Below are 7,813 nucleotides of genomic sequence, written 5' to 3' on the forward strand. Positions count from 1 at the left end.
GACGTACTAGCACTCGCCCCAGTTGTACGGACGACACTGCTAGCGACTACACGTACGAAGCCTTTCTCTCAATTGCCGAGAGCCAGTTAGAATAGCCTTCAGCTAAGTCCATGGCTACGACCTAGCAAGGCGCATTAACCATATCTGGAGAGAGTCTCACTTGTATTATCAAGAGAAATGTACCACAATGAATTAAAGTTAAGTATACGAGAAGCTCCGTTCTTTTCTTTATAGCTTTCATCACGTATCCTGTTTCAGATTTAAGCCAGTCGGCGTGTGTGTACGCGTGCCTTTCGGTTACCCGTCACTGTGGACTGGCTGCCTTGTCAGTCCACTACAAAATCCTCTATCAGCACTTATCAAATCCTCTTTAGAAATTATTAACGTGTCGAACATGGTACTTTAAAGCTGCGATTCTACACCACCAATGATCCTTCCAGACGTACAATGAATCACGAATGTTGCTTAGGTGACCGTCAGAAGTAATACGGACTATTCCGAGAAATAAGATGTAACCTTGACTCTTGAGTGAGTAAGCAAACACCTTCTGGATTGTCTGTTCATTCGTACTCACAATCGAAATCTCTTCTCATGAGACATGGCGTCAACTGTCTATTGCAGTACTGTATTGCAGTGGTAAATTTGTGATAAGATCTTATGGAACCAAAATGCTTAGGTCATCGGTCGCTATATATTGCAGTGCCAGTGTTATTCTGATTACGACGCAAAGTTCCTTTGAACATGCATGCATGTTGCGACGACTGCGGCCGTTATCAAATATATTAAACGTATTCGCAATTGCGAATGATGACAACCATCAGTTGTAGAACTGAATGACTACAGTGAAAATTTGTGCTGGACCGGGACTCAAACCCGGATGTCCCGCTTATCGCGAGCAGTCGCCTTACCATTTGGCTATCCGTGCATGACTCACGGCCAGACCCAAACATCCATATGTCGTCAACCATGCGTCTACCATCTGTACTCGCACATCTATTATGTGTATTCCCGTACAGATCAGACGTTGTACTTGAACGTCGCATGCCCGGTATGGTTGACGACGTGTGGAATTTTGGGTCTGGCAGTCAGTCGTGCACGTATAGCCAAATAGTGAAATGACCGCTCGCGATAAGCGGGAAATTCGGGTTTGAGTCCCGGTCCGGCACAAATTTTCACTGTCGTCATTCAGTTCTACACCTGATGGTTGTCATTATTCGCAACTGCGAATATATTTAATGGAGTCTATAGCAGTGGTCGTCAAACTGCAGCCCGTGGGTCGAATGCGGCCCGAATCAAGAATTTGTGAGGCAGGCGGTTCTCAGCCGTATTTTATAATTTGCTGAAGAGCTAAAGAAACTGTTACACCTGCCTAACATCGTGTAGGGCCTCGCGAGCACGCTGAAGTGCCGCAACACGAATTTTCATGGACGAAACTAATGTCTGAAGCAGTTCTGGAGGGAACTCACACCATGGATCCTGCAGGGCTGTCCATAAATCCATAAGAGTACGAGGGGGGTAGAGATCTCTTCTGAACAGTACGTCCCAAGGCATACCAGATATGCTCAATAATGATCATGTCTGGGGAGTTTGGTGGCCAGCGGAAGTGTTTAAACTCAGAAGAGTGTTCCTGGAGCCACTCTGTAGCAATTCTGGACGTGTAGAGGCGTCGCATTGTCCTGCTGGAATTGCCCAAGTCTGACGGAATGCACAATGGATACGAATGGATGGAGGTTATCAGACAGGATGCTTACGTACGTATTGTCTGCGAGAGTTGTATCTAGATGTATGAGAGGTGCCATATCACTCCAGCTGCACACGACCCATACCATTACAGAGCCTCCACCAACTCGAACAGTCCCTTGTTGACAAGCAGGCTCCATAGCCGTACACGTTGTAAGTAGGCTGTTTAGGTTTTTTTTATTGGTAACGCCACCTCTGTATGAAAATCACTGGGCGTGCTGTGTGCAGTCTGTGGCTGCTTTGCATTGTTGTAATACTCGCCATTGTAGTGTTAGGCAGCTGGCTGTGAACAGCGCGTAGCGTTGCGCAGTTGGAGGTGAGCCGCCAGCAGTGGTGGATGTGGGGAGAGAGATGGCGGAGTTTTGTAATTTGTCATGAACTGCTATATATATTATGACTATTAAGGTAAATACATTGTTTGTTCTCTATTAAAATCCTTCATTTGCTAACTATGCCTATTAGTAGTTAGTGCCTTCCGTAGTTTGAATCTTTTATTTAGCTGGCAGTAATGGCGCACGCTGTACTGCAGTAGTTCGAGTAACGAAGATTTTTGTGAGGTAAGCGATTTGTGAAATGCATAGGTTAATGTTAGTCAGGGCCATTCCTTTGTAGGGATTTCTGAAAGTCAGATTGCGTTGCGCTAAAAATACTGTGTGTCAGTTAAAGCACAGTCTTGTATAATTTTTCTAAGGGGACGTTTCATATGTCGACCCTTAGCCGAGGATACCTCACTGGAATCTTCTGATTTTTTCTTGTAGTTTGTGTAATTAGTGTAGCTTTTGTTTATTGCTAGCGCGTAATTGTAGAGAAAATCTCCTTTGTAGTTGCAGTCTTTCATTGTTGTACAGTAAAACAGTTGTGGGATGCATGTAGATTTGCACAAAGTATTTCGCAGCTGCAATTAACTACATATTATTTTCAGTGCTATGTTAATGTGTTCTCTTATTTTTGCTCTTCAAATTGTGCTTTTCTGTGTTATCGTGTGAAATATTGTGACAATAATGGCGTGTGAAAAACGTAACACTAGGCTCCAAAGTAAACTGAGAAATAATAGTGACGACGAGCGTAGCTTGCCAGCACCACTGTGTAATGAATTAACAGACGTTCAACGTAGTAATTTGGTAACTGTGCATAGGGAAATGGAGCGGGCTGCAAACAATGGCGTAGACAGTGAAACAGGTAGTGAACAGGGAAGCATTATCGATCGATCGCTCGGCAACAGCTCGCCTCAGGAATCCGAAATGACAGGACACAATTTTGCAAATACTGTAGATTCAGGTTTTGCGTCCTCACCGTTTTCTCAAATGAGTCAAGACACATTTTCCGCTTGTCAAAATGTGAATGTTGCCGGTGCAAATTCACTGCCGAAAAGCACTGAGGAACATGTTTCAGACACCAGTGCATTGTTATTACAATTAATGCAACAAATGGGACAAAAGCTTGAAAAGTTAGACACAATGGACCAAAATCAGAGGCAAACACAGCAACAGTTAGACACAATGGAACAAAATCAGAGTCAAACACAGCAAAAGCTACAAAAGTTAGACAGAATGGAACAAAATCTTCAAAAGTTAGACACAATGGAACAAAATCTTCAAAAGTTAGACACAATGGAACAACACCAGAGACAAACACAGCAACAGTTAGACGCAATGGAACAAAATCTTCACACCACACTTGAACAAACACGTGAAGATTTAACTACTGAGTAACATAACATTGAATCGAAATGTCAAAAAGTCTGTAACGACGTAAAAACTCAAATTTGTGAGCATTTTCTACCTATTTTTTCGCGGCATGAAAATGCATTACAGAATCACGAAGCAGCCATAAAAGAACTGCAAACTACTGTTCATGAAAATCATGAGACCTTGCAAGCTAAAATTGACTCAGTTGCGTCTACCGATTCGGTTACTAAACTTGCAAAAACTCAGGAAAACCTAAAGGACACAGTAGAAAGACACATGGAGGAAATTAGTACATTATCAGAGAAAGTAGTTGAACTTTCGGATCAGCTAAATAATTTATCTACGAAGGTAGATGATAATCTGAATGACACAAAACCGGTAGTCTTTAATGACACAGAAGAGAGCGAACAAATTAGGAAACTGAAACAAAATCTGAATCAAATTAATACGCAACACCAAAGAGAAATCCGGGAAGTACAAGATCAGCTGACACAGGTAATACAAGAATTACGTATTTCAGAGCACACTCGCGCTCCAACACGGGAAGAGGGACTTAGAAATACGGAAAAGCCGCAAAATAATAACACAAGGCATTTCGGAAGTTATGAAAGAAATTGGCAATGTCCACCGAATTTTGAGATGGAACGGCCGACACGACCTAACAATGACCGATATGCTACTCGCCGACATGATGACTTTGACTATAAGCTGTTCATTACTACACGTAAATTCAAAACATTTAAGAATTCTGGCAACGACATTCATCCACAAGCATGGCTTCATCAATTCTCTCATTGTTTTCCTCCCAACTGGTCGTTAGAACACAGATTAGAATTTATGTGTGGCTACTTAGAGAATGAACCAGCTGTAAGAATGCGATCGGTCATTCACGATTGTCACAGTGAAGGAGAATTTTACCATGCCTTCCTCTCAGCATATTGGTCTCAAGCTACACAAGACCGAGTAAAACATAGCATCATTATGATGAAACACTTTGAACAATCTTAATTTTCCAGTCTTGTCAAATATTTTGAAGACATGTTGCACAAGAATCAGTACCTGTCAAACCCATACAGCCCCTCAGAACTCATCCGCATTTGCTTACTCAAATTGCCTGAACATTTACGACATATTATTTTAGCAGGACGTTGCAAAGACGACATTGAAGCTTTTCAGGGGCTCTTACAAGAACTGGAAATTGACACTGACTGTCGCGGAACGCGAAAACAGGAGCATAACAATTACAGGTCACATCCGTCACATTTCCGCGATGAAAGAAATAATAAATGGACACGACAAGGCTATTCTTACAACGTAAATCGTGACCAAAACAGACACCACCCGTATGACAACCGTTGGCAGAGTAGTAATAATTACAGGGAAAGATCACCTCTCCGCGGTAATGACTATCACAGACACAATCAGAGAAACAGACAATATGGGAACCAAAATAATTATTATCAAGGGAGACAGACTAACTTTAGACGCAACGGTCCAGCGCGCAGTTACGACTCAGGGAGAAATTCTCCACCACGTGACCGACAAGAAAGAAACTATGGAATCTACCGACATGACGACAGACGGTATGATCGTAACGACAGACCCGAACTGCATCAGAACTGGCGGGATTTAAACAGGGCAGGGCCCTCTCGTCACAGTGAATTTGTAGAAGTTAGGTCTCCAAATCCCAATAACGACGCGCGCCAACAAAGAGACAGACAATGACTCGCACAGCAGGCAGCCGCGTGCGCCCGCTGGCTCTGAGAAAAATAACATAAGACGCTAACCTTGAGAAAAATTTTGGCATTCTTTACCGATGTATACAACATGATAATTGCTTTGAAGTTGAAACTCTGTGCACTAGGAAGAGTAAAGGTTTACACCACATTTCACATGTAAAACCGTTTCTTGCGAGATAATCTGCTTTTTAACTTTGTCTTTGCCATATAACTTTTCACTCTACATTACTAGTATGCTTGTCAGACTTAGAATCTGTTAACATACAACAATGTTTGAAGTTAAATATCCAATCAAGAACCAAGAGAACTTATTTAAACAGAAATTACGAATGCATTGTTATTGTGAACAGACGACACAGTGTTATTGTGTGTGTGCATTCTTGCTTCTTTGTTGCACGATTACGTAACGACTATAAGGCTCACATACTTAGAACATTTACCAGTACTGTTAATGAGATTTTAATGCAACATTTTGGTTTATTTGAAAATACATTCTGAAATTAAAGTGCTTTCTGAGAGATACCAGATGACACAGAGGTTAGTTTATGTGACAGCTACACGATTTTATCACGACGCTACTAATGAGTGACAATTTACAATGTTGCTTTTGCGGTGTATCTGTTTTATATCTGCACAGTTTTCTGAATTCTTCTGGAAAGAAAAACATGTTTTAGTAGTAACTTTTGTGGTATAGCAACAATGAGACAGCCTTTTTCGTGGCACAACAATACGTTACAGTACAGTACTTTCTTCATCACAACAATAAGCGTAATAACTACGATATCTACACACAAAGCATTTCACTTTTGTTTATCATGAGGTAAGTACATTGACTTCTGCAGAACTTAGCTTTCGGAGGACGATAACTACGAGACTTCCACAGAGGTTATCTTACAACATGACGCACAGTTTAGTACTACAGTACACGTATTTGAGTGATTAATTTCGCACTTAAAACATTTATTTTTTTAAAGATGTTTGAAGTACAATGATACAAAGTTTTTCCGTGATACATTTCATTCCATTGCTGTAATCTGTAACACCTGAGGGTATAATTACATTAATCCTCAGGGGGGTACACGCCTACTTTGTGTACCATGTGTATGGCAAGCACAAGGAGCCCTAGCTAATATGGTATTTGCTTATACAACTTTACACATCGGTACCATATTTCTCTAACACAGAATTACACAGCTATCTGATTATTTGACAGAGATAAACATTTTTTTTACTACATCAGTGACACATGTTTACGCAATTACACAGTTGGATAACTTCACACTTATGAAATTGTATTTTGGCTGTACTTTGTGAACTGTTCATATTTTTTCAGAACCATTGTGATACTATAAGAGCTTTGAATGATGTATTTGGTAAGGGAGCATGATTTTAAAGTACGTTTGAGGTATATGACACTATTGAAATGAGCAGAGAATATTTTTTTAGGATTTGAAATTATTGCAGAAAGCTACGACGATTTTGAGAGTTGACTGAGGTGTTATGATGTTATTTTTATGACAACGATGTGTATTATGCTGCTGAGGTATGTTTGTGATCAATAAGCTAATGCTATATGAGGAATTTGATTATGCTATGTATTAATTATGATGAAATATTGAAGTGTCGTCGCAAGATTGACGTGTCGACGAATATATCTATGTGTAATAAGGTAAAGAGTAATGAGTAGTGGTTAGGGACGCTGATTTGTGAAAAAGGTTGTTGGTAACCAAGAATCGTACTTTAAGAGTTATGAAATGTGTGTAAATGCATGAATGTATCACAATGCCGACGAAAACGTTTTGAACACCGTTATATTCATAGGATTTTGTTTCTACAGATTTGCAACGCTAATTCTTGACCTGTGAAATATTTTTTTATGAGACTGTCACTGTAGCGGAAACTGCTGTCGTAAATATTTCCGTAAGAAAGTTAAGTGACCACCTGCACGTAATGTGTCGTGGGCACCCAGATGGGCGACAGTCGCCTGGAAAGAAGTCATTAGTGTGTGCCAGAGGCGCAGGTGGAGAAGAAAAAAAAAAGGGAGGCCATTATCCTCGCTATTGACGTTCCTTTGTAGAGAGCATCGCAAAAACGACACGGTCGAACTTGAAAACATATGATTACACTGTGGAGCTCTTAATTTATGATACTTACTAAAATGCCTAATGAAACGATGAGAAACATTTCACGGCTATTGTCTTGCTAATTGAGAGAAATGCCATATGGCTTGTTTTATGTATTTATTAACTCATTTTGTTTAATATCTAGTTTCATGCTGCACTGCAGCATTGGTAAAAATAAAATTTTATAGATGTATTAATATAAATATTTTCTGTCTACAGATCGAGTAAATAATAATTTTTTTCAAAAAAATGAGGGAGCACAAAAAGACATGTACCTTCACAGGAACTGCATTCATAATTTTCTTTTCAAGTACTTGGTAATTTCTTTTCTAGAATATATTGTGATGCATCACTCTAGTGTTAAGATGTGACATAGGTATTAGACATGGCCATTTTTAGTGTAATACTTTTTCTGCTTGAACTTTGTCATGTTTAGGTATAAGTTATGCTGTTTGCCAGGCATAGCGTTACTGAATTTAACTTTGTATTACTCTGTTAAGCTACTTTTACTACTTATTTATAT

Source organism: Schistocerca nitens, chromosome 4 (assembly GCF_023898315.1).
Source record: "Schistocerca nitens isolate TAMUIC-IGC-003100 chromosome 4, iqSchNite1.1, whole genome shotgun sequence".
Lineage (NCBI taxonomy): Eukaryota > Metazoa > Arthropoda > Insecta > Orthoptera > Acrididae > Schistocerca > Schistocerca nitens.